The 25,539-nt window shown below is 38.0% G+C and overlaps 1 protein-coding gene across 1 annotated transcript in view; it reads right to left on the bottom strand.

Moving 5' to 3' along the window:
- C9orf72 (C9orf72-SMCR8 complex subunit) overlaps positions 1-16,440 on the bottom strand; it is a 42,004-nt gene extending 25,564 nt beyond the window's left edge. The window contains exon 1 of the mRNA XM_044660594.1: positions 16,402-16,440. The gene's annotated coding sequence lies outside the window, so the exon portion shown is untranslated. The remainder of the gene's footprint in view (positions 1-16,401) is intronic.
- Positions 16,441-25,539: the final 9,099 nt, after the last annotated feature.

Raw genomic sequence — 25,539 nt, 5'->3', positions numbered from 1 at the left:
GTGGATCTGTTGGATATCAGAATGTTCCCAGAGGGCTGTGAGGACAGGGGTGGCCCAGGGTGGTATAAATTCCCTGGGAGCCCTGGCTGAGGGTTCCTTTCCTTCCCTGAGACCAGAGATCTATGGATCCTGGTCTTTTGGGATTGAGACTTGCTGCGCTCGACCTTGTAAGATCCTCCTGTCTTGTTCCTGTTAACATCATCAACCTGTACCCAGACCATCACTCTTCTGATTCTACTGCCCTAGATATTAGGAAATCAATCATCTTAGCTATCTAGGTTTCCCAGGGCCCGGGAGGGATCTGGGAAGTGGGCAGGAGAAGAAGAAGAGGGTGGAAAGGGTGGATATCCCAAAGACTGGTTAGGCTTATCATCTAGCAAAGAAGAAGCTGAAACATCAAGCAGCAGTTTGCCTACTCTGGTTTGGCTGTGGCCAGGCTGGACCAGAGGAGTTAACCATCCTGACTCATTACTTGCCTATAGTCCTAAGGGTTTATCATTACCAAATCTGGTTAGGGTTTCCCAATACCTCTATCCAATCTCCATACCCCATCTTTGTTAAATACAGTCAAAGCCTTTTAAAGTACCTTCCTGAAGTGGTTATTCATAGCTTCTTTGGGAAGGGAGATAACGCAGTCAGAGACAAATCCTTACCAAGCTAATAGAGCCCATTTACACTATCAATCAACCCCAGGTGGGATCTGAAGGGATATCACCCATTGACCTGAAGGATCCTGCCTGGGCACTGTTATAAAGGAGGGAGATGTCATATCATCTAGCTAGGGCAAGCCTCAGTTGATCTTGCCCTAGCCACCTATCTGGGCTATCACTGTTGTCACATATTTACCAGTGGTAGTATCCAGTTTAGGTCCCTCTCCCTCTCTATCAACAACATCTACATCTAGTTTTATAACAATGTCCACCATTCCAGAGAAACCTCCTCTGTTGTCTTTAATAAAAGTAGAGTACTGAGAGGGGAGTTGACAGACATTCACACCAGGTCTGTCACTCTTTCCAACATCAAACCCCCTTCAATACACACACACAGACACACAGATACACACACAGACACACACAGACACACACAGACACACACACACACACAGACACACACATTCTTCAGTTCAGAGACAACACTCCCAGAGTCCCAGAGCTTGACTCTGTGTAGTGTTCAACAGAGCATTGTATTCCTTGGCCTGATTAAAGACTTGTTCTTTCTAACTACTTTGGTGGTTGTTTTTTTCAAGGTTGACAAAAGTCTATTACATTTGATCTATAATATTGTTTTCCTGGTTCTGCTTATTTCATTCTGCATCAGTTCATGTAGATCTTCCTAGTTCTTTCTGAAATCATCCTGCTCAACATTCCTTAAAGCACAATTTAATATCTTAAAATTTTAAAACCTCATAAGGGGGCAGTTGGGTAGCACAGTGGATTGAGAGTCAGGCCTAGAGACAGGAGGTCCTAGGTTCAAATCCGGCCTCAGCCACTTCCCAGCTGTGTGACCCTGGGCAAGTCACTTGACCCCCATTGCCCACCCTTACCACTCTTCCACCTATGAGACAATACACCGAAAGTTAAGGGTTTAAAAAAAAAACAAAAAACAAAAAAAAAAACCCTCATAATAACAGATAATTTTGACTCAGTCTTCACATTGTTTTCTCATTTTTTAAAGTAAAGAGATTTTCAAATGTGACTTCCATTTGGATAATGATAGATATACAGATTTAGGATAATACATACTATAACATATATTCAATAAATATTTGTTGATAAAGTAAATAAATTCACTTTCCCAGCAATCACTTATCTACCAAACTCAAATAGCCAATAGTAATAGGATAGAAAATAAGAATAAGAAATAATGAAAAAAGAAGCCTATAAATCTCATTAAGATTTACATATCTAGCCCCTTTAGATCTTATTCAGAACCCATTTATTCTCATTTTATAGAATTCTAATAAGTATGGTTATATTTCCCCATAATTATAGATTATAAGCAGAAAATTAGAAAAGGTAGAATGATAGTAGCATGTATATGAGTTGTAAAAAATGACACTTGACAAAAATCAATCCATAGGCCTTTTAAAAAGCAGGCAAAAGTATAAAAGGTGTCAAGAATTGTGCAATATTAGGGTATTAGGGCAGAAGTGGACCCAGAGGGCAGCTCTGGTGGCTCAATAGATTGAGAACCAGGACCAGAGACAGGGAGGCCAAGGTTCAAATCTGGCCTCAGACCCTTCCTAGCTATGTGACCCTGGGCAAGTCACTTAACCCCTATAGCCTAGCTTTGACTGTTCTTCTGCCTTGGGACCCATATTTAATATGAATTCTAAGATAAAAGGTAAGGTTTAAAAAGCACAACAGCCTGGTACACCGTTGGTGAAGGCAGAGCTGGCAGTAAGGGAACTGATTAGTTCTTCCTCTTCCCAGTACCAGAGGACATTTTTTGCATGCCCCATCCCATGTCCAGCTGCCTAAAGCAAGCTCAGCTCTCTCTGTTAATCTGGGGGCTCACTTAAAGTCTGAATTTGCCCTCTGAGCCCCTGAACTCAGAAATGGTTCACCAAGGACTCATCAAGGAGGGCCTAGTATAGTGATGGACAACCTTTTGAGCTTGGTGTGTCAAAATTCACCAAAAAAATGAGAATAACTCAGGTGGTGTGTCACTTCAAGAAAAAAAAACACCATAATTTCATGATATTTATAGTTTAAACAAAAATGTATAATTGTAATACATAACTATATTTAATAAAACAAAATAGGTAAATTAATATAGGTAGAATTGCCATCTATAGTGCACAGAGTGTCTATATTACATCACAACAAATGTTTCATCCTCGGCAGGTGGCCCCATACTTCTCTGTATGAGGCCTCATGCGGCCGTGTCATCGAAAATGGCTACATGTGTCAGTGCTGACCGCCTAGTGATCACTGGCCTAGTATCTAGGCTACCTGTATACTACTTCTCATTCTTGATACATGACCATTCCTTCCTTATGCCCTATTCTGCTCATATGTGGCTAAACATTACTTCCTATTTGCAAGTAATATATATGCCAAGTCTTTCCGTTGCAATTTTCAGACTATCAGAAATTTTTATTGTTCTGACATCATAGTGATTCCATATAACACCACCAGGAGACTCTTAGAGACCAACTTTAATAGAAGCAAACATTTTAGGATCAATAAAAACACTTTGTAAATTCCCAAATATGAGCTAGTCTTACATCTCCATCAAATATGGGCCCTGGGATGGTAATTTAATGCGCAGGAGCTGAAGAGATGTCCCAAAAACCTAGAGAGAGTATCGAAGAGGGGAGTATAGTTAACAGTGCCCAAGTGCAGAGTTTAAGAATGGGAATGATAAAAGGACACTAGATCTGGCAACTAGGAGATCACTCGTAACTTTTTCAGTAGAATGTTAAGGTCAGAAGCCACATTGTAAAGGGTTAAAAAAAAAGGGGGGGGGGGAAAGCAGAAGCATCTATTATAGCCAGTCTTTTTAAGGAGTTTAGCCACAATGGGCAGAAGTATAAGGTATTAGTGGGGATAGAAGGATCAAGTTTTTGTTTGTTTGTTTGTTTGTTTGTTTTTGATGGAGGGCCATATTTGTAGACAGTAGGAAATAAGCTGTGAAAGTGAAAATAAGTGAAAGAGTGGAGCAATCTGTCAGACTCAGTTGAGCAGGTAGAGGAGTTAGCTTTGATAACGTATAAGTTCACTTTATCATGTGAAACAGGGGTGAAGGAGGAAAAAGTGGAAGAAAACATCTGAGTGAAAAGAGAGGAGAGGAGAGAGTACATTGGGAATGGCCTCCATTTTTTTTTTTTTTTGGTATGAGGAAGGATTCAAATATGAGGTGGGAGAAAGAGAAGCCATGGAAGGTTTGAGGAGTGCCTGTGGAGTAGGATAATGAGTTGATCAAAGGTTATAAATATTAAAAATGATAAAGGCTGGTATAAATATATATATTAGTATTTTAATTAAAGCCATGCTGATAGATAAGTTATTAGACCACGCGCTTGTAAGCATTCAAAACTGCCGCTCCCATTTTGTCTCCGTCTCTACCTGAGTCTACTGGCCAAGAGAGCGAGCCCTCCTAACCCAGGAGATTATAAACTCCTCTCTGCGTCGACGTAGGCCTCCCCATGCCCAAAGCCCCGGAAACGGAAACCAGTTGGACCACATTGGATCACGGGAAATGTAGTTTGATACATTTTCCCAAATTTCACTTTTACAAGGTATAGTCGGATTGTCTAATGGCAGTGAGGGCCCAGTTGAGATTGTGTAACAATTATAGTGAACTCTGAGTACATCATTTTCTCTAGCTTTGCTCAGTATAATGTGTGTAGCACTGAAAACTGCATATGGTGGGAGTGATCCAAGGCTGAAGCCTGGCAGAGACCTGTCAGTGAAATGATAGGGCACCTAGGGAATCTAAAAAGAGTGTAATATACAATTGAATTGGTTCCCTCAAGGGTCAAGATGGATTAAAGATGGTTACTATGGGAAAGCTGGTTTTTGGTAGAATTGAGAGGTGCCTGTACAAATGAGGATTATGTAAGGAAGGCAAGGGGAGGAAAAGGCAGAAAGCCAACAGATTAGGGGATTTTGGAATTTGTGAACAATGTGTGGTTGATGGTTGATGACAAGATCAAGTCTGTGACCATCTCTGTGTGTGTGGCTAAGATGGGGTGGGAGAATATGGAGGTGAACAGGTTGAAAAATGGAGTGTTTTGAGAAAGGAGATATATATATATATATATATATATATATATATATATATATAGAGAGAGAGAGAGAGAGAGAGAGAGAGAGAGAGATTGAGAGGTCTGAGTGCTAGAATCTAGAATTAAATTCATGGTTTCTAGCTCTAAATCTGATGGAATTTTTACACAATGATGGGATTAAGTAAATGGGTTTTCTATCAAGCTGCAAGTCTGGGTATCAAGCATTTTTCATCCATTGTTGATGGTCTTTTCAGTCTTTTTTTTTTTTTTTTTTTATGGAATTAACTAAGGAAAACAAGTATTCCAAGGCTCAGAGGAGTAAGCACAACAGTAACTGTTTATGATCATTTGGAGAACTCAAACATAGAAAGTTAATCTGTTTTGACTGAGCACAAGATACCTTTTCACCAGTGAACAGTTCAGGTGAGCCTGTCCCTTCTGTTTGCATTCCTCCTTTTGTTTAGTTCATCAAATAGTTTTCTTGTAGTTAAATCCGAGGAATTCTATATTATTTTTATGTATGTAAGAAAAGCAATTCTTCCTTTGAGCCAAAGACTAAAAAACCAACTAGTCTGACAAGATCTTGTATTTTCTCCATTGTGACTATAAAGGTCTGCTTTATAAAAATCAGTTACTGTTTATTCGCTTTAAAGAGTTTGTTATTCTAACTATGTAAAGAACAGAAAAAGGAAGAGCATTTAAGTAGCCACATCCTATAAAATACACATTTTTTTAAAGTATATAAGTCAGCAGGCTAATTCCAGTTTCTCATTTTTCTGTTTTCCCTTTGACTTTATGTTCTGATCAAAATACTTTGCTGATGCTTTTTTTGGCATTGCTAGTGTGTGCCCTCTTTTCCCACTTTTCATGAATAAAAATCCTTCACTTGTAAAAACAAAAGAAAGGAAAGCAATTAAAATTTATTCACTGGCCATATCTAAAAAACAAAACAAATTCCTCTTTCTGAACCTTTAGTCCATCATCTCTGTCAAGAGGAAGGAAGCACTCTACTAGATCTGTGAGGATGTGTTTGGTCATTGATCAGTTCTTAAGTCTTTTAAAATTGGTTCTTTTCACAAAGTCAATCCCAGTATAAATTGTTCTGGTTCTGTTCATTTCATTCTGTATCAGTTCTTCTAAATCTATCCTTTTTGCAATTTCTAATGGTACATTTATATTTTATTCCAACAATTATCATAATTTGTTCAGCTGAATATTCCCCAATTGATGGGCACCCATACTGAGTCTACTTTTTTTGATATGTTATATTGAATCTCTGGGAGCTTGAAGTTCACTTTTGATTGACAGATAAGTCAGCTGGATAGAATGTTCCCAGAGAGGCATGCGGGACTCAGGAGAGAGAGCAGTTGAGAACCCTGAGAGAGGTTCTGGGGTCTTTTTCCTGTCCTGAGGCTAGAGATCCTGGTCTTTGGAGATAGTGACTTGCAAATTCAACCCTGCAAGCTCCGCCTGTGTTTCCTGTACTTGACCACCATCTCTGTTCTACTGCCCTAGATATTAGGAGTTTCATCATCTTAGCTATCTAGGCTTCCCAGGGCCCGGAGGAATCCGGGAAGTGGCAGGAGACGAAGAAGAGGGTGGAAAGGGTGGATATAGCTCAACTGTTAAGACTTAAGATCTACAGAAGAAGAAGCTGAAGATTTCCCAGCAGTTTACCTACTCTGGTTTTGCCCTGGCCAGGCTGGACCAGAGGGAAGCTATCATCCTGATTCCTTCATTTGCCTGCAGTTAGAGATTCATTAGTAGCAATTTAAAGTAGGGTCTCCTAATACCTCAATCCTTTACCATTATATTTCTTACCAAATATATTTAAAGTTTAAAGTACCTTCCTGAAATCGGTTTATAACTTATTTTGGGAAGGGAGCCAACGCAGTCAGATTACCAACATTATCCCAGCTGAAGAGCCCAATTTAATAATATCAATTAACCCCAGGTGGGTCCTGAAGGGATAAACCACTTTGACCTGAAGGATCCTGCCTGGGCAACTGTTATAAAGGAGAAGTACCATCCTATCCTCTCTGTACATCATCTTCATATACATCAAAAGATAGTAGTGACCTCCTTAAATATAACAGATACAACAATAAATACTGCTATGAATATTTTTGTAATATGGGTCCTGTTCCTTCTATGTGATCTCTTTGGAGTATATTCTAAGTGCTGTAATTCTAAAGAGTGATATTTATTTTGACCATTGATGGCACATGTTTAATTGTTTCTGAAATAACTGCTACAACTACAATGAGTCTTTTCCTGTCGTGCAGATTTATTTTCATTTTTTGTGATGCTTAGTGTGAAGATGGGATTAACTCTCCCCTCACCTACTTTTAAATTTAATCACCAGAAGAGTATACATCCTACTTAACTCCTAAGTGGGTGATAACTCAGAAATGACTGACTGCCCCTGGGCAGTCCTAAGCAAAGTTATAGACTACTATTGGTCCCATTAAAGTGGGGGAAAGCACAGGAAGTGATGCAAAGAAGTGTCTTTAAAAGTGGTAAAAACTTCCTGTGATCATGCTGCTTTGTCCTGAATCTGGATTGTGGAAGAGCTGAGACTTTGGCACTTGAACTGCATTTGGTAAGGCAGCTCTTGGATTTTCCCCTTTGTACTACCACATGGGTGAGTGAAAAGGCTGATTACTTTCCTGGCTTCTGGAGAGATTAATTGCCGGAGAAGGCCACGTAAGTTATTCACCACCAGGTCCTCCAGCTAAAAGGCCCTCTGGCTGAGGGTCCTCCAGTGGAAGGTTAACGAGTCCTGCCTGGTTCAAACCGAGCCTGAGTAACTATCTAGTGTGATAGGATAGATACCTTCACTACCCTCTTTCTCATTTCTCTACTTTACTCTCTCTCTCTCTATTTTGTAAATAAAGCTGCTAAAAAGTAATCTGACTTGAGATATATTAATTTCAGTGACCACATTCTCATATTTAGTCTAACCTTAATCTTAACCCCTATATTAGTGCTTGTCATATCTCAAGCCTACGTAGAAACTTTTCCAATAAAACATTCATGATGTAAAGGCATGAGGTTTCTGGGGCATCTCTAAGACTTTGACCTACTTCATTCTGAAACAAATTTTCACCATATTCCCTCACATCCACCTTTATAAAGTCACCAATTATACATTCAGGTTGGAAGATCTTGCCAGGTTTTTCATATAATTCTCTATCCACTACAATAGACACTGGAATATGTTCTACAGTTCTTCATAGTAGTATATTTGCTTATGTTCATAAAAAATGAAAAGTGAGACTCTATGAAGTGTCCTGTAAAATGTTTAATCATTCAAAAGATGTTTATTAGTCACCTACAGTTGTAGTCAGTTGTGCGCTAGGGAAAATACGGTTTAGCTAAGACAAAAAGAATACTTTCATGGGGCTTAGAGTTATTATTTATCACTACCAAAGCACATAGTACATATCACATCTGAGGAAAACCTATAGGGGGGAGGAAAAAAGGAAAGATTTTGTGGAAATGATATGGGAATTGGATTTTAAAGGACACACAGAATTCAATGGGAGGAAATGATTAGGGAATAGTGTAAAAATAATCCAAGAAGACAGAAGAGTGTTATGTATTTTTGGAGATTAGAAGATAATTCAGTTTGGCTAGGATATGTGCAAAGAAATATGAGATAAGGTTGAAAAGATAAGTGATGCCAGATTTTAGAGTTTTGAAAACCAAAATCTGTACTTTGCTCAACAGAAAATAGGCACTTAAGATTTTTCAACAGAAGTGACAATGCATGTACAAAAAAGTATGATTTTGACAATAATATGAAGGACAGATTGGAAAAATGTGTGCAGATAGAAAGCCCTGTCATGAGGCTACTGTAAAAATCTAGGTGAATCAGTAATGAAGTTCTATACTAAGATGATGACTTTGGGAAAACAGAAGAGATAGATGTGAGAGATGTCATGGAAATGCGATCAGTAGGACTTGGCAACTGATTAGATATAAAAAGTAAACAAGTGGGAAGTTGACAATAATAGCAAAGTTAAGAATATAGAAGGCAAGGTGAATGACAGAACCATAGGCAGAAAGAGTAACATGAAAAAGAGAAACAACTAAGAAGGTAGTAAATTTGGTTTAGCACATGTTGAATTCAAAATGTTAGTGGGGCTGTAATATTATCATCATAAATAATAGCACCGGGGGCAGCTGGGTAGCTCAGTGGAGTGAGAGTCAGGCCTAGAGGCAGGAGGTCCTAGGTTCAAACCCGGCCTTAGCCACTTCCCAGCTGTGTGACCCTGGGCAGGTCACTTGACCCCCATTGCCCACCCTTACCACTCTTCCACCTATGAGACAATACACCGAAGTACAAGGGTTTAAAAAAAAAAAATAGCAGCACCTCAAGTTTAGAACTTTCAGGTCTGCAAAGTACAGCACATACGTTATTCCATTTGATCTTCACAAAAATCTCTGAGAGGTAATTGCTATGACTTCCATTTTACTGATTAAGAAACAAAGGCTCAGAACTTATTGCTCAAATTTAAAGGACTAATCAGTGTCTGGAGCAGCACTAAAATCCAGGTCTTCCTCATTTCAAGACCAGCATTCTACAGTTCCATGATGCTTCTCAATCTAACCTGAGATGTCCTAAAAGCAGATGGAGATAAGATTTGGAGTTCAGAAGTGAGTTTAAGACTACAGACATACATGCGAGAGTCAGTCATCTGTATAAAGGTGACAGATGAAGTTAGTGGAGGGAAAAATGAGACTACCAAAACAAAGAGCATAAAGAGAAAAGTGGCCCCGAAACAGACCCACATTAAGAAGTGAGGAAAGGGACAGCTAGGTAGCACAGTGAATAGAACACCAGGCTGGGAATCTAGAAAGGCTGGTCAAATTTGGCCTCAGACACTTCTGTGTAACCTTGGGCAAGTCATTTAGCCCCCACTGATACTTACTATTAATGCTAAGACAAAAAGTAAGAATTTTTAAAAAAAGGAAGTGAGGAAGAGTCATAAAATTGTGAAGTTAGGAGGGGCCTATGGTCTCTTAATTTTAAAGATGAGGAAATAGGAAATGTCAAATACGTTACCCAAGGTCACACAAGTAATAGATGAGACTTCAATAAATATTTAAACACTATGTGCAGGGCTCTTTTAAAGATGCTACAGATATTAAGAAATAAATGAGTTTCTACCCTTGAGATTATAATCTACTTGAACATAGATTTCCTAGTTCAGAGTTCTTTGCACTGAACTGCACTGCCTCTTGGAAGTCAGAACATCATTTAACACAGGAGGATTATTAATTTAGAGAAAAATGACCTTAAGGGTCTTATAAGTGCTTAAGTAGCAGAGTTGCAATCCAGAACATGATTCTTTCAGCGTGGCATCTCTGAAACCAAATGAGCATGTGTAAGCAGATTAAGAAGAATGAAGATGGAAAAAGGGTGGTTGATTTGACTATAAAGAGGTCAATGACAACCTTTAAGAGAGCAATTTCAGTAGAATGGTGAGTGTAGAACCCAAACTAATGGGTTGAGGAGAGAAGGTAATAAAGAACTTGAGATACTGGGTATATAGTAGTGAAAAGGAGGAAAGGGGGTGGGGGTCAAAGACCTTTATAGGATTGTTTCTTGTTGCATTTGGGCACACAATTCAACCAGCTTATATCAAATCATTTGTCACTTGTTTTTTTTTTTCCTCCACAATGTTGCCTATTTTCCTGTTGTGTATCTCTATCCCATGATGAAGATTGGCAACTAATATGTAACTTATAGCTTTAGAGTGTTGATGCCTGAGGGCAGTGAAATATTAAATGACCTGACCAAGTTCACAGAGGTAGTATTAGGCAGAAAGCACTGACTTTATCTCATATACCATGGTGTTTCATCCGCTATACTACTTAAACTGAAAATATTCTTTTAGAAATTTAACTGAAATAAAGCAAAATTTGATTAAGGGTAAATATTTCTTAAAAAATTAAAACTAATGTAATGCTAATTATATACTATAATGACTATAAAGAAGTTCATTTAAAATATTTATCACTAAAATCCTGTCAGGCTATATGGCAGTTTCAAGTTCCAGACTGGAATGAAATGATATAATTACAAAACAATGTTTACTTAGTCACAGATTAGAAGGAATACTTAGCAAAGTTGGGCAGTTTCATGGAGTGCTCACATCAATGTGAGAGCCACAAATTCTTCCTGGGCTGGCTTTTGCACTTAGGCCACTCTAGCCCAATTAAATCTGAGGGTGGCTTTCTGATTTTTTTATGGAAAACCTAGGCTGATTTATGTGGGGTAGATTTTAGCCCATCTATCAGGCAGGAAGTTTAGTAGACACTTTCCCTTATCATGCATGCTGTCTTCTTTTGTGATGAAAATCCACATTTGGAAATGTATCTAAAAAGGCCGATATAAGACCAGAGACCTTTTTTCAATATAATATACTACTTATACAGTATTAGAGAGTATATTCCTAAGAAAATGAGGTGATTTATCATAAAGGTCTCCTGGAACAACTTGCATGGAAAGAGAGAGCAAGAATGTTTTGTTAATATTATAATCTGTTTTTTTGTGTCCTAAAATTATTATAAGAATTTATCCAATATGACTGGATTGGTCACTCTCTCACTTGCAGAATAAGATGATATATAAGAATTTTAAACTAGCACCTGGTATTTTTGGTACAATTTTGCTATTGCCAGAAGGGCATTCTGTATTCTAACAAATAACTTGTTTGAGCAAAGAAGTAATGGAGTTCCACCTGGAGAATCCTTGGTTTTTTCAGCTGGCACTTTACTCACTATAGCTTGCCTGGTCTTCTCCTTGGAAATGAATCAAAGGAAGGTATTTATGATAAACCATGCTGTGACCACAATCTACAGAAGTTTCTTCATTCTCCCCTTTTGTCCTTCAGGAAACAGTTAGACCAGGATATACTTGAAGATTTTGCAGAGATTCTTCAAGATTATTGCATAAATGCCTGAAGGGGTTTAAAATTGTTTTTACCTTTTGATCCAGTACAACCACTAATAGGTATATATTCCAAAGAGGGAAAAAAGGGGAAAGACCCAATTTCCACAAAAATATTTATAGCAGCCCTTTTTGTGGTAGCAAAGAATTGGAATTTGAGGGCATATTCATCAATTGGGGAATGGCTGAGAAAATTCTGATATATGTTGGTGATGGAATGCTATTGTGCTACAAGAAATGATAAGTAGGATGATTTCAGGAAGAGCTGGAAAGATCTACACGAACTGATATAGACTGAAAAAAAGCAAATCTAGGAGATCACTACAGTAATAGCAATATTGTACAATGATCAACTGTAAAATACTTAGCTACTCTCAGCAATACAATGACTCAGGACAACTCTGAAGGATTTATAACAAAGAATGCTATCCACCTCCAGAGAAAGAACTATTGAGTTGGAATGCAGATCAAAACATAGTATTTTTCACTTTAGTTTATTTTTTATTTGGGGGTTTTGATTTTTATATGAGCATTTTCTTACCACAATGAACAATATAAAACTAGATTTTGCACAATAATACATGTAAAACACAGATCAAATTGCTTACCATCTCTGAGAAGGGGGAGGGAAGCTAGGGAAGGAGCCAATATGGCTCTTATAATTTCAGAAAACTTATGAGGAAAATTGTTATTACATGTAACTGATAAAAAAAAAATAAAGATTATTACATAGATCCTCACCTTCCATTCCCATCTTCTCAATTTGAATTTCATTTTGTATGTTGGGAATCAATAATTTCTGGTTATACCTCCCCACCCCACCCCACACACACTCAATTTTCTTTGACTAAAAATTGAAAAATCTAGCTAGTCCCTACGTCTAGTCTCTAGATTAGAATTTTTAAAATAACAACAAAAACTGTCCTGCCAGGAAGTATGCATTCTTAAAAAAAAAAAAAAAAAGACAAGTCTTCATAAACTATACCTGAGAAGTCATCCAGGGACACCTACATAGTACTATAGAGGATAGAGGGATAGACTTGGTGTCAGAAAAAACAAATTTAACCTCAGGCACTTACAGGTATTTGATGCTGAGCATTTCACTTAACTGATCTCTGCCTCAGTTTCTCTATCTGCAAAATGATAATAACACCACCTACTTTTTGGGGTTGTGAGGACAAAAATGCAATATTTTAAAAGTGCTTTGCTGGGGGCAGCTGGGTAGCTCAGTGGATTGAGAGCCAGGCCTAGAGACAGGAGGTCCTAGGTTCAAATCCGGCCTCAGACACTTCCCAGCTGTGTGACCCTGGGCAAGTCACTTGACCCCCATTGCCTACCCTTACCACTCTTCCACCTATGAGTCAATACACAGAAGTTAAGGGTTTAAAATTAAAAAAAAAAAGTGCCTTGCAACCCTTAAAACTCTATATAAATGCTATCATTAACTATTATTACAACTCCTTTATTTTACACGTAAGCAACCTAAGTTGAAAGTGGTTAAGTGTTTTGCCTAATGATCCTTAAGTAATAATAGTTCTGAGTCTAGAATCAGAAGACATTTTCATGTTGCTTCTCACCCAACATTTTACATAGACAATTTTGGTTAGCATCTGTTTGAAGTTTTTTGAGTCTTTGCTGTTTATGGTTTTGTTGTTTCTTAAGCCTTTGCTTAAAAAGGACTACCTTATTTATGATTTGTACAACAGTCTCATTTAGTCTGCTGACCCTTGTTCAAGTCTTTTTGTGTCTGAATCTTCATTATCTCATTTGGAATTTTCTTGGAAAAGATATCGGAGGAATTTGTCATTTCCTTCTCCAGCTCATTTTCAGATGAGGAACTGAAACAAACACAGTTAAGTATCTTGTCCAGGATTACATAGTTATCAAGTGTCTGAGGCTGGACTTGAACTCAGGAAAATGAATCTTCTTGGCTCCAGGCCCAGTATTCAGTCTGCTGATTCTTGCTAACTAAAAGTCTGTGATCAATTCACCCTATTTGAAACTGTGTTTCTGTAAATACATATTGTATTTTTTTTGGACCCTGAACATCCATAACCCCTAATGGTGACTAACACATGGCAACTTGTATTAGCATCCTATTACAGTATTATTTTTAAAACCTTTTACTTTCTTAGAATAGACCTGTAGTATTGGTTCCAAGTCAGAAATTCTTCTGTACAGGCTAAGCAACTGGGGTTAAGTAATTGTAATACAGGCCTGACTATCTATCCACTGAGCCACCCAGCTGCCTTCTGTTACAGTATTCTTAAACTTCTTTTCTGCACTATTAACATTGGTACACTCATTATACTTTCTTGACATTTAATATTCAGTTAATATCAAGCAGAGTTCATAGATGACACTGATTAAATAGTTCTCAAACACATTATCTCCACTTGTTATACAGGTCCAAGACTTGAACATTTGGCATCACTAACATAGTCCTTTAGCATGGAACTCAATGCCATTTGTTATATTTGATCTCTCTAAAGATGTGTAACTCTTTTTCAGTTGTCTTTACTTGTCTAGAAAGTACATACAGTCCTGGACTGCTCAAATGAGTGAATCCAGTGACAACTTTCATTTCTTTAAAGCAGGTGAAATTTTCTAGTTGTGTACAGTTTCACTAGTGTACATGACTTCCTTCTTTTCAAGCTTCATGACCTTTGCTGACAGTGATATCTCTTAGGAAATAGTTTTCTAAGTCTTAAATTGCCATGTTAGTTACTATGGCCTTTTAAGTATTTGTGTGAAGAGAATCCCATTCATTCACTTGGTTGCATCCTATTAACTGTACTGCTGCATGCTGAGCATCCCTCCTCAAAAATTCTTGCAGTGGTAACAGTTAACTAATCACATAATAGCTACTTAAGATCTGCTTACCATAGCAGAGGACTTTCCAGACAAACTTTCCCTCCTTTGGGAAGTCTCCACAATAGAATTGTAAGCTCCCTGAGGCCAGAGATTGTCTAAATTAAGTATCTGTATACCTGGGACTTAATATCTAGTTTGGTTATAATAGCTATTTAAAAACTGAGATTTTCTTTCTTTCTTTTTTGAGTACTGATATTGGTATATATCAACTAGCTCCTAAATTCTTGCTTCTACATCAGGTTTGAGTAAAGTTATCCTTAAGGTACCTGCAAGCATCAGCCATTTTGTTTATATTGCTTTGATGCTTCCACTCATTCTGACTTCCTAAATATAATTCATCCCCAGCTGTTGAATCCTCCAGACTCTTTTAGTTGCTGTTGTTGTTTTTAAAGGTGTATTTAAGGGGGCAGCTGAGAGGCTCAGTCGATTGAGAGCCAGGCCTAGAGACTGGAGATCCTGGGTTCAAATCTGACTTCAAATACCTCCTAGCTATGTGACCCTGGGCAAGTCACTTGACCCCCATTGCCTAGCCCATACCACTGTTCTGCCTTGGAACCAATACACAGTATTGATTCTTAAGTGGAAGGTAAGGGTTTAAAAATAAAATATTCTATATTTAGTAAATTCACAATCAGTGCAATCTTACAAAATTACTGTAATAATAATAGTGTAATAATTTCAAAAATACTGTAATATAGGATCTTGATGCCCTTATACACACTGATTATTTCCTTTGCATAAGAATAAATTAACTTTACAAGTTTTATATACAAGAGACCAACAACTAACCAGATGCAGTCATCTTAATGAGTTTAAACACAGGGTTTCTTATCCTTTTTAAAAATCCGTTTGCCTCAGTTTCCTCAAACGAGGATCAAAGGCATTATTATTTATAAGCTCTTTGCAAACCTAAAAGTGCTCTATAAAAGCTACCCATCATTTTTTTAAATGTCAAATTACAATAAGCGATTATTTATGGAGATTTTTTTCCCCTCCTCCCCCCCTAAAATCTACCCACAAGGAGCTCAGGTGAAGAATCTCTGCTGTAAGTTTATAGATCAAGCAGCATTTGGAGCATTTTTTGGCAAGTTTTGTTCCCCTTTCCCCTACAAGAGCAAACAGAAGCTTTAAGACAAGTGTGCTGCCTGAAGTTACAGAACATAACCCAATCTTATCTTTCTACTCTCCTTACCTTTAAGAGACCTCGTCAGGATGGGTAGCCCCAAAGAGTTGGGGAGCTAAAATGTAAACTTTCACCCCCAGCAGTGGTTCCTGTTCACCACCTGTTCAGCCCATCCCACACAGGCCTAAAGTTTTTGGCTGGGGGCCCTGACCCGTGGGTGGATGATCTAGGTGAACGGGGTGAGGGAATGACAACGGTCCCGGGTGTGGAAGGGGTTGCTAAAAGGGTACAAGTCGCGGGAAAGAGGGGACAGATAACCAGCCCTTGACTCCGTCTCCGCCACAGCCACGTTATCTCTCAGACTTACACAGCCAAACGGGGCGGCACGGAGCTGACAAGTCTCGCTCCCCTACCGGGGGAAAGGTGCCCCCAAGCCTCGAGTCACCATCCAGAATCCCAACCCTGCTGGCCTGGAGGATGGGGACAGCAAAGGGAACGAAACTGACCAGAACCTTACACGCCAGGCTATGTTCTCCCCAAAAGCCCACCGGGCGGGAGAGGTCTTCAAGAGAATTTTTACACCCACTTTCTTACACATAAAACCCGAACGAGAGACCTAAGCCGACAGGGAGCGAAGTCTCCAGAGCCGCTGTGCTGCTCTACATCAAGTCGAAGGCCGCCCCCGTCTCCCCCCAGCCATTCCTCACTCACCCGCAGCCGCCACCGCAGCAGCTGCCTCCAGCTAACGACCGCAACCGCAGTCCCGCCCCTTCCCTGCAGGGCTCCGCCCTGACCCCGCCCCCTCCTTTTTTCTTACCAACCTTCAACTTGTCCAGCCTCATGCAGCAGCGATTGGCCAAGCACAGGAAGGTATCCGCCCACCGTCCGCTCACGGACCCCATTTTATTCTCTTCGAAAGTCAGTCAACAAGCTTTATTGACAAACCCTAGTTCTCCAGGGAATACCTTACGAGTCCGGGAAGGTTTCCGGCCAGGCACAAGTCAAGAAGAAAGACAGTGTTCTTCACTCACGTTCTAATCCTTTGCTGATTCCGTCGACAGAGAGAATAGAAATGGGAAAGGGAACCTAGATACGCCATCATGCGTATGGGCGGGACCCGTAGTCTACCGCTTCCTATTTTAGTGGGGCGGGGTTTTGGACACCCAGACACCCGGAGGGAAGAGGGGAGATTCCAAGATCCAATGACAGAAGTCGAAGTTGGCCAAAGAGGAGGAAGTTGGGAGTTTGACGTGTTACGTCACGCGTCGTCTCGCCTGCGCAAAGAGGCGAAAGCCATGACGTCTGCCAGAGTTCCCCGAGACTCTTTCCCCCACCCCCAATTTCCCAAATTAAGCCTTAGCTTTCCTTTATCCTAGGAGAGAAAATAACCCCAGGTAATGAAAATTAAAGAAAGTGAATGACAGAACTTTCCCCAGCTAGAGCTCCTGTTTTGGTTAATGAATGTAAGGTGATTTAAACAAACAAAAAAAAAAAACAACAACAAACCACCAGCCAATGAAAGCAGAGTTTTCTTGTAGAGAGACTATCAATTGAACTAGTTCAACTGGATCTCAGATTCTTTACAACTCAGAGGTTCAGGAATTCATTCCTTTTGATCTTCTTACAATTATGACTCCACAAAGTTGAAAGCTTTTTTTGGTCTAGGACAAGATAATAGTATAACTGGGCAAGTCACTTTAATTTCCCGGAGCCTCCCCCATCTGTAAAATGAAAATAATAGTATCTCTCTTAAACCTCTCTTAAAGGGGTTGTGGTGAGGAGCAAATGAAATAAAATAGGTGAAGCACGTTGTTTTCTTCAGAGCACAGCTCAAAGGCCTTTAGGAAGCCTTTCTTGATTCCTTCCAGCTCCTATTGCCATTCTTCTAGCTGATAGTGCCTTTCCCTCAAACTAGTTTGTATTCCATATACTTGTGTATAGCCCCGCCCCACTTCCTCTAATAGGATGTGAGCCCCATGATTGCATTTGAGGTTTTCTTGGCAAAGATCCTGGAATGGTTTGCCATTTCCTTCTTCAGTTCATTTGACAAATGAAAGAACTGAGGAAAACAAGGTTAAGTGACTTTACCAGGCTTACACAGCTATAGTGTAGGAATAGGAAAGGTCACATTTGAACTCAGAAAGAGAAGTGTTGCTGACTCCAGGCCTGGCACTCTATCCGTTGTACCACCAAGCTACTCTCCTTGTAGGCAGGTACTATTACTTCCTTCATTTGTGTCTCTATATCTTTAATATGGTGTTTGGCCCCATAGTAGGTGAAGTAAATGCTTGTCAATGAATTGATCTGTATGACTTTTAAAAGTTTTAGCACTCTGAGAAACTTATCAGAAAGAATACTATCCATATCCAGAGAAAGAACAGTGGGAGTAGAAACACAGAAGAAAAACAACTGCTTCATCATATGGTTTGATGGGGATATGATTGGGGATATAGACTCTAAGCGATCACCCTACTGCAAATATTAATAATATGAAATAGATCTTGATCAATGACACATGTAAAACCCAGTTGAATTGCTCATTGGCTATGGGAGGGTTTAGGGAAGAGGAGAGGGGAAGAATATGAATCATGTAAACATGGAAAAATATTCTAAATTAAATAGCTAAAAAGAAAATTTTAGCACTACATAAATTAATTATTTTTTTCAAATCATTGGGTTTTGAGCACAGGTCTATAAGAGAGATTGTCCCCACTTTTGAGAAGGGGAAACAGGCAAACTGATTTGCCCAAGGTCACATCATAAACCCAAATCCTATATTCTACAGGAAGCCTTTCCCAACCTCTCTAAATTATATTTCCTTCTCTCTGTTATTTCCTATTTTTCCTGTATTTGACTTATTTGTCCAAACTTCTTTGTCTCCTCCATTAGATTGTAAGTTCCTTGGAGCAGGACAGGGAATGTCTTGCATGCTTAAAACAGTGCCTGGCACATAAGTGCTTAATAAATGTTGATTGATAATAACCTTAATAGAATTACGGCTCAAGTCTTCTTACTTGTAATAGCGTTCTTTTAAGTTACAACTCTCATATCATGATGCAGATTATTCTGCATTGCTGTATTAGGAGTCCTAAACAATAATGGTTTTTCTTGACTCAGAAGAGTAACTCTTAGTGGTTGTATGTGCCTATGTGTATAGAAATGTATATGTATATATAGATATATAAAATTTATACATTACTACTTTTCTCCTTTCTTTGCTCTTCCCACTCTGTTTCTAGGCAATTCTGTAAGAACAATCTGTGGAGAGAGTACTAACCTGCATTGGTGAAGGGATCCAGTTTCTCCATACCAATGAAATCATGAGCCAGTCTTCATCTTTATTCCTCTTTATTTCACATTCTCTGTTAACTCTAACCCTTAGTCTCTTTAAACAAGTTTCCATGTACACATGTCTTCATTTTTTAGTCTTCAAATGTGTAATTAGAAATCTTGAACCCTTGGACTTCATCTTCCAGAATTCTTTTCCCTTCATCCACTTAGAGTCCTTAAGTATTGTACATAAAAGTTTTACTGTAACCCTGCCTTTTTAACTCTCTTTCCCACGCTCTCCTCCTGGCTCTCTTCCTGCTTTTGTCAGTCTGGGAAAATCTCTTTTTGCTAATACTATCATTTTCCTTTTTCTTCAAGTTATTAATTAATACATTCTTATAAGAATAAAATACTTGAAGTATTTGGATATTAATTTTTAATCTTAAAAACACTTTTTTCAGCCTTTTGTTATTAAATTTTCTTCCTAAGACATTTACCTCACTTACATGTAATTCAGAAGTCTTTTGAACTTAGAATCCTTTCATCTCGTGAAAAGTATACTCTCCTGTAATTAACTCTCTTTCATACAAGTCCTTACTTTGAAAATAGTTGTATATGCTCATTAATCAAACAGAACTAAATTACACATTGATTATTTGGGGGATATTTTGGCACAAAATCAACTATGGAAATGATTATTCCTGAAAGTAAAGAAATTAAGTCATATACAGGAAAATTAGGTGTGAGAACATAAAACCATAGGTCATATGGAAAATCCATACAGGGAGATCACAGAAACAACAGAATGATTAGAGAGGGCTTAGGTTTCTGAGAGAAAGGAGACACATCAAAGAAGAGTAGGATAAGACAAGGAAAACTCCAGTAAAAATATACTTTCTTAGATTCCCATTAGAATTACCATTCCAAGGATATGTTGAAGCAGTTGATAAGAGAACAAAGGAGACTAATTTCTTATGAGGCATAACCTCATCTGATTAAGCAAGCCATCATGTCTTGACCATAGAGGAAAGAAATATATAACAAGCCTGGAAAGATAGGAAGGGCACTGGCTGTGCAGAGTTTTAACTGCCAAGCAAAAGAGATTAAATTATTTGATTTTAGAGGTAATAGGGAATCACTGGAATTATTAAATTAAGGGGAGAGCCAGACAAAGGGCACATGATGTAGCATAATCAGACTTAGACTTTAAGAAAATAACTTTGGCAGCATTGAGAAAGATAGACTGTAGTGGAGAGGGATGTGAGATATTGGGGCTAATTAAAATAAAAGGCTGCCACATCCTCTGCCAGATCAGTCTGTTCCTGCCCCTTAGCCCACCATTCAATGGCAAAAACCAGATTTCAATTCTGTCCATCCCCTTGTGGAAGAAGGGGAAATATAAAAAAGTGGGGGTGTCTGCTGCCTAGCCTGAAGCTGTCAGCCATAGAAATAACATAGGCAACTGGTACAGGACACTAGTATACATGTGTGGGGCTGCACCAGGTCTAAAGGAAAGGAAATGTATTCAGCTAGATCCAGTCCTCTCCCAGCAAAAGCCTATAGGACAGAGACTGAGACTTGACCCATAAGAAAAGAACTCCTTAAAGTAAGAGTCCACAGCTAATTTAGCCCCAGGGAATACTATCAAAAGGTAGGAGTTAGAAAATGATTAATAAGGGAATAGAAAGGAAAAAGACTAAATTCAACAAATCTCAGAAAGAAGTGGGAAAAAACAATTAAAAACCTACAAAAGCAGATAAATTAGAAAGATGGTAGCAAGATATCTAAATGATTAAAAATGTCATTAAATAAATATTGCAAGACAAAAGAAAGTGAACTAATTCCCAGTGAGACAAAGTACCATGTGGATTATTTATTTATTTATTTATTTATTCATTCATTCATTCATTTATTTATTTATTTATTTATTTATTTATTCATTCATTCATTCATTCATTCATTCATTTATTTACTTATTTATTTATTTATCTATCTATCTATTTATTTATTTATTTATTTATTTATTTTTAAGCCCTTAACTTCTGTGTATTGGTTCATAGGTGGAAGAGTGGTAAGGGTGGGCAATGGGGGTCAAGTGACTTGCCCAGGGTCACACAGCTACCATGTGGATTTTTAAGAGTGAGTGAAGTCACAGCAGGGTTTTCCAAAAGGATTTTTAAAAAATTCAGGTTCTTGAAAGTAATTTGAAAGGAACAAATAAGGGGCAGCTGGGTGGCTAGCAAGTCACTTAACCCCCATTGCCTATACCTCACTACTCTTCTACCTTGGAACCATTGTATTGTTTCCAAGACAGAAATTAAACATTTTAAAAATAAATACATTGAGTAATTAATTAATTAAAGGAACAAATGGCAGAATTCTTTGCCTATATAAATAGGAAAAAACCTCAGCAAATCAAAAAAAAACATAAATTCACAGTGGCAAGTCTCTCCAAAGAAGCAAAAGAAAAAACTATTGATAATATAAAAATACTTAATTTAAAGAGTCTAGAAGAAGAAAGGTAAAAGCAGTAACTAAAAAAATCATTATATCTAAACATGTAAAGCATACTGATCTCGAGAAAAGGTTGCACACAGTTAAGGGTCTTAGGTCTCTCAGCATACAAGTAAAGAAACTTGAACACCATAATGCAAATAAAAAATAAAATTTCCCTAAACCTTCTGAATATAGAAAACAAAGTATCAATCAAAAGAATTCACAGATATCCTCCAGAAAAAATACTCCCTGTTACAAACTGTGTTTAAGTCGAATAATGCTAGTGACAAACAACAAACTTTTCAAGTTAACAAGAAAAAGATAAAGGAACAGAAATTTTAATATAAGACTATTCTTTATGCACTGGAAACTACATAAAAGATTGGAATGATATATTCATAAAATCAAAGGAACTCAAACAGCAACATGTCCTGCTAATCTAATCAATGAAAATAGACATTCCCTAAAAAAGAGGAATTTGAAGCATTTTTACCAATAGAAAAGGATATGAGCAAATTACTGTATTGGTAAGAACCTAGAACTATAGAAACACAAGTAAAATAAATAAATGCAATTACCAAGGAAAGAATAAGTGATGAAATAAATTAATTCTAATCTTCAAAACTATTAAAAGGAATGGAAAAACAAAGAAGAGCCATCTTTGGAGATAAATAATAGATTATTAAGAAATTTCTTACTACAAGGACCAAAAGGGAATAAAGATGAAAGCAAAACTTAAAGAGATAGAAGAATTTATGGAGGAACAGGCCTGAAATACCATGGATTTTATAAACCTTAACCATATCTCTCTAGATGTATATTGACACAGATGTCAATGTATTTTGTGGGAGAAAACTACAGAGAGAGGGCACAAAATGAAAGATGAGAGAAAAAAGATAGAGGAGAATATATTTTGTATCTTAATCAAGTCAGTGGTAAATAGTGATGGGAAGATAACTCCTGTATTTTTTTCATTATGAATTGGGGCTACAAGAGAAGGGATGAGTAAAGGCAACTAGGTAGCTCAGTGGATGGAAAGCCAGGCTTGGAGATGGAAGGTCCTGAGTTCAAATTTGACCATAGACACTTCCCAGCTGTGTGACCCTGGACAAGCCACTTAACCCTAATTGTCTAGACTGTTCTGCTTTGGGGCCAAGCCACAGTACTGACTTTGAGATGGAAGATAAAGGTTTAAAAGAAAGGAGGGAGAATAGGTGAGACAAAGAGATGAATTGAAACAGGAGGAAAAGAGTGAAATCTTGATTCAGCAGTGAAAGAGATGCCACTAAAATACACTATGGTAAGGACAGATGTATTCTATAGAGATATGGGGACTGGCTATAATCTGCAGGAATTCGGTCCCTAGAAAAACTGCTACCTACAAGAGAATTTTCTGCCTCCAAGGATAACATCCAACCTCAGGAAATGAGAAACTGGAGCTCTAGGGGGTAACCAGCATCTAGAAAGATTGGAAAGAAAGAACCAAGACAGGAAGTTAATTTGCAAAGGTAAAAGAAAATCATCATGGAAAGGGTAATGGGTAGAATTCAACTGCATGACCAGGGAAAGAGAAATTTCTGCCATGAGGCAGTAAAACTTTTATACTCTCTTATTTCCTGTTGATTTGTCTAAGATTGAGAAACAACAGAAAATAGTCAGGGAGTAAAATATGTTGTGTAAGAAACACATCAAGTTTGTAGCAGGGTCTCACCCCATTTTAGTTGAAGAAGAGTTTTAAGGGGGTGAAATAGCCTAATAGCTGGCAGAATAGCCTCAGGGTTAACTGGATAGCCTTAGGGCTGATGAATTAGGGACTAGTAGATTAGCTTGGTGGCTAATAGAGTAGTTTTGGGACTAGAAGAATAGTTTAACAATCCCAGGTGTAGATTAGCAACTCCATAGCCCTATGGATCAGGGTTTGCATATTTATTAGGATCTGGGGGCTTGTCATCTCCTATTCCAGGAAAATCTCCATTTTTTTCCTTAAAACTGGAAAACCCTGGAAAATGAGTGCTGGAAGCCATCAAAATTCATGACATTCACACAGCTCCACATGAGTTTTGAAACTCACATAGCAGATGACAGAAGGATGGTAATTCCACTCAGATTCCCCTATGTGATTCTTTTCTCATTAATACTCCCTTTTATTGGAATTATTATAATCAATATCCTTACTCAGCCCCAAAAAAACACAGAAAAAAAATACAGGCTATTTTTAGAGCCCTTACAGCCCTCCTACAAACTCCTAGGAAATTTCCACCTTTATATGCAGTAATACAGAAATTCCCCTAGAAGTCACTTCACAACAAACCAACAAATAGTGAGTTCTTGTTATAGATTTTAAAACCCTAATCTAGGTTCCCATACACAGGTGCCTGCAAAAACAGGCCAGAATAGTCTCCAAGTTTCCCCCCCCACCCTAGTCCTCGATTTGGAACAGTACTTTAACATAAAAGAACAATGAAATGATAAATGCAGAAATTGTTTCCTATACTTTCCTACTACTGTAGCCCAAGAGATATGTCTAACACACCCTGAAAAATATCAAAAGTTACTAGAAAATGAAAAGTATGACTTAATACATTGTCTCTGGGAAGAGATGTATGGTGGGAATGGAAATCATGCCAACATGTATGTAATCTTAGGAAAAAAAAGGTATAAAAATCAAGATCAGCAAATGGCCCCCCAGAACCACCTCTGCAAATCTCACAGGCTCTCTGGCTGTTTTCACTCGTGTCACCAACGTTGCCCTCCTCCCAAGAGACTGGCCTGGCGAGAGCTGGCCTTTCCTAATGGACATGGCCAAATTTAGGTGGAGGTGTGGTTTTGGGTTTGACCATCATTGGTGACTTTGAGGACACCAGAAAGGGAATGTATGGACTGGGAATTGAGGAGACCTTGAAAATTCCAAAATTCACCCTCTTTAACCACCATTAAACAATATACCCAAAGAAATCCATCACTTAAAATATCATGCTAGGTTTACAGAAACACTCCCAACTTATAGGAAGATACAGTAGAATTAAATCCAAGAGGTTGGACACATTCAAGCAAATTAACATCTTCAGGAAATTGGAGGATAACTTTACAGTAGGATGTGAGGATCAGTCAAACCATTGGGCTTGACTTCTTGGAAAAAGTTTCAATAAATACACTACAAAGCATTGGTACTTCAGGGTCTAAGAACAGTCCAGCCTGGGACTCCTGCCTCAGTCAAATTCCCAGACAAACTCACTTAAGGCTTTAAAGCCATTGTAAGAATAGGGATGGTGGACTGGCTTTTACTAACTTTTTGGCAATATTAATAACTATTAATAACTTGAGAATAACACACTAATTTCTCACTCCACACAGGAATAAGGAATATGTGCAGATTTGGGGGGATTCCCCTAGACTGCCAGAGCCCTTAGTGTGTGTATCCCATGTTCCCTTCATTATCCTGTTTGTCATCATTTGTCAGTGTAGGAGAGGTCTCACTACCCTTCTAGAATGCCTTCAAAGATGGGAACATGGGGCGTGGGGTGATACAGTATAGGAGACGACCACTATGAGTAATTAATAATGCCTACCAGTTCAGAACTAAGGTAAATATGGAACAATATGAGCAATTAATAATGCAGAACTGCACAAAGCTGGGGTCCAGAGCAGAAAGAACAGTAATCAGTGATTAACAATGGGTAATTGATTAATAATATAGATTCTGCAATTTATGCTTGACTAATGCTGAAACTTTTTTTAGCAGTTTATGCTTAACTAGTGCTATCTAGTGAGAAATATAAGATTTCAGAATATGAAGGTCCTGCTTCTATTATTGCCCCTCACTGCTCACTGTCTATCTCCATATGATCTATAAGGAAATCACATACAAAATATTTAGATTAAAGAATTAAAATTTGGTACTTTAAAAGCTTTAATTATATGAAGAAGCAAAAGATTAAAGAAGGAATAAATAAATATAAAGATCATGAATCAAAGAATACAAAGTAGTGAGAATTAACAAAGAGTTAATAAATAAAATAAAAAAATGAATGAATGAGTGAAATAAAAAACAAATAAATAAAATAGAAAATAAATACAAAATAA

The sequence above is a fragment of the Gracilinanus agilis genome, chromosome 1 (assembly GCF_016433145.1).
Source record: "Gracilinanus agilis isolate LMUSP501 chromosome 1, AgileGrace, whole genome shotgun sequence".
In the NCBI taxonomy this organism is placed as follows: Eukaryota; Metazoa; Chordata; class Mammalia; order Didelphimorphia; family Didelphidae; genus Gracilinanus; species Gracilinanus agilis.
The sequence above is the reverse complement of the archived record's forward strand: the minus strand, read 5'-3'. Positions and strand labels throughout refer to the sequence as shown.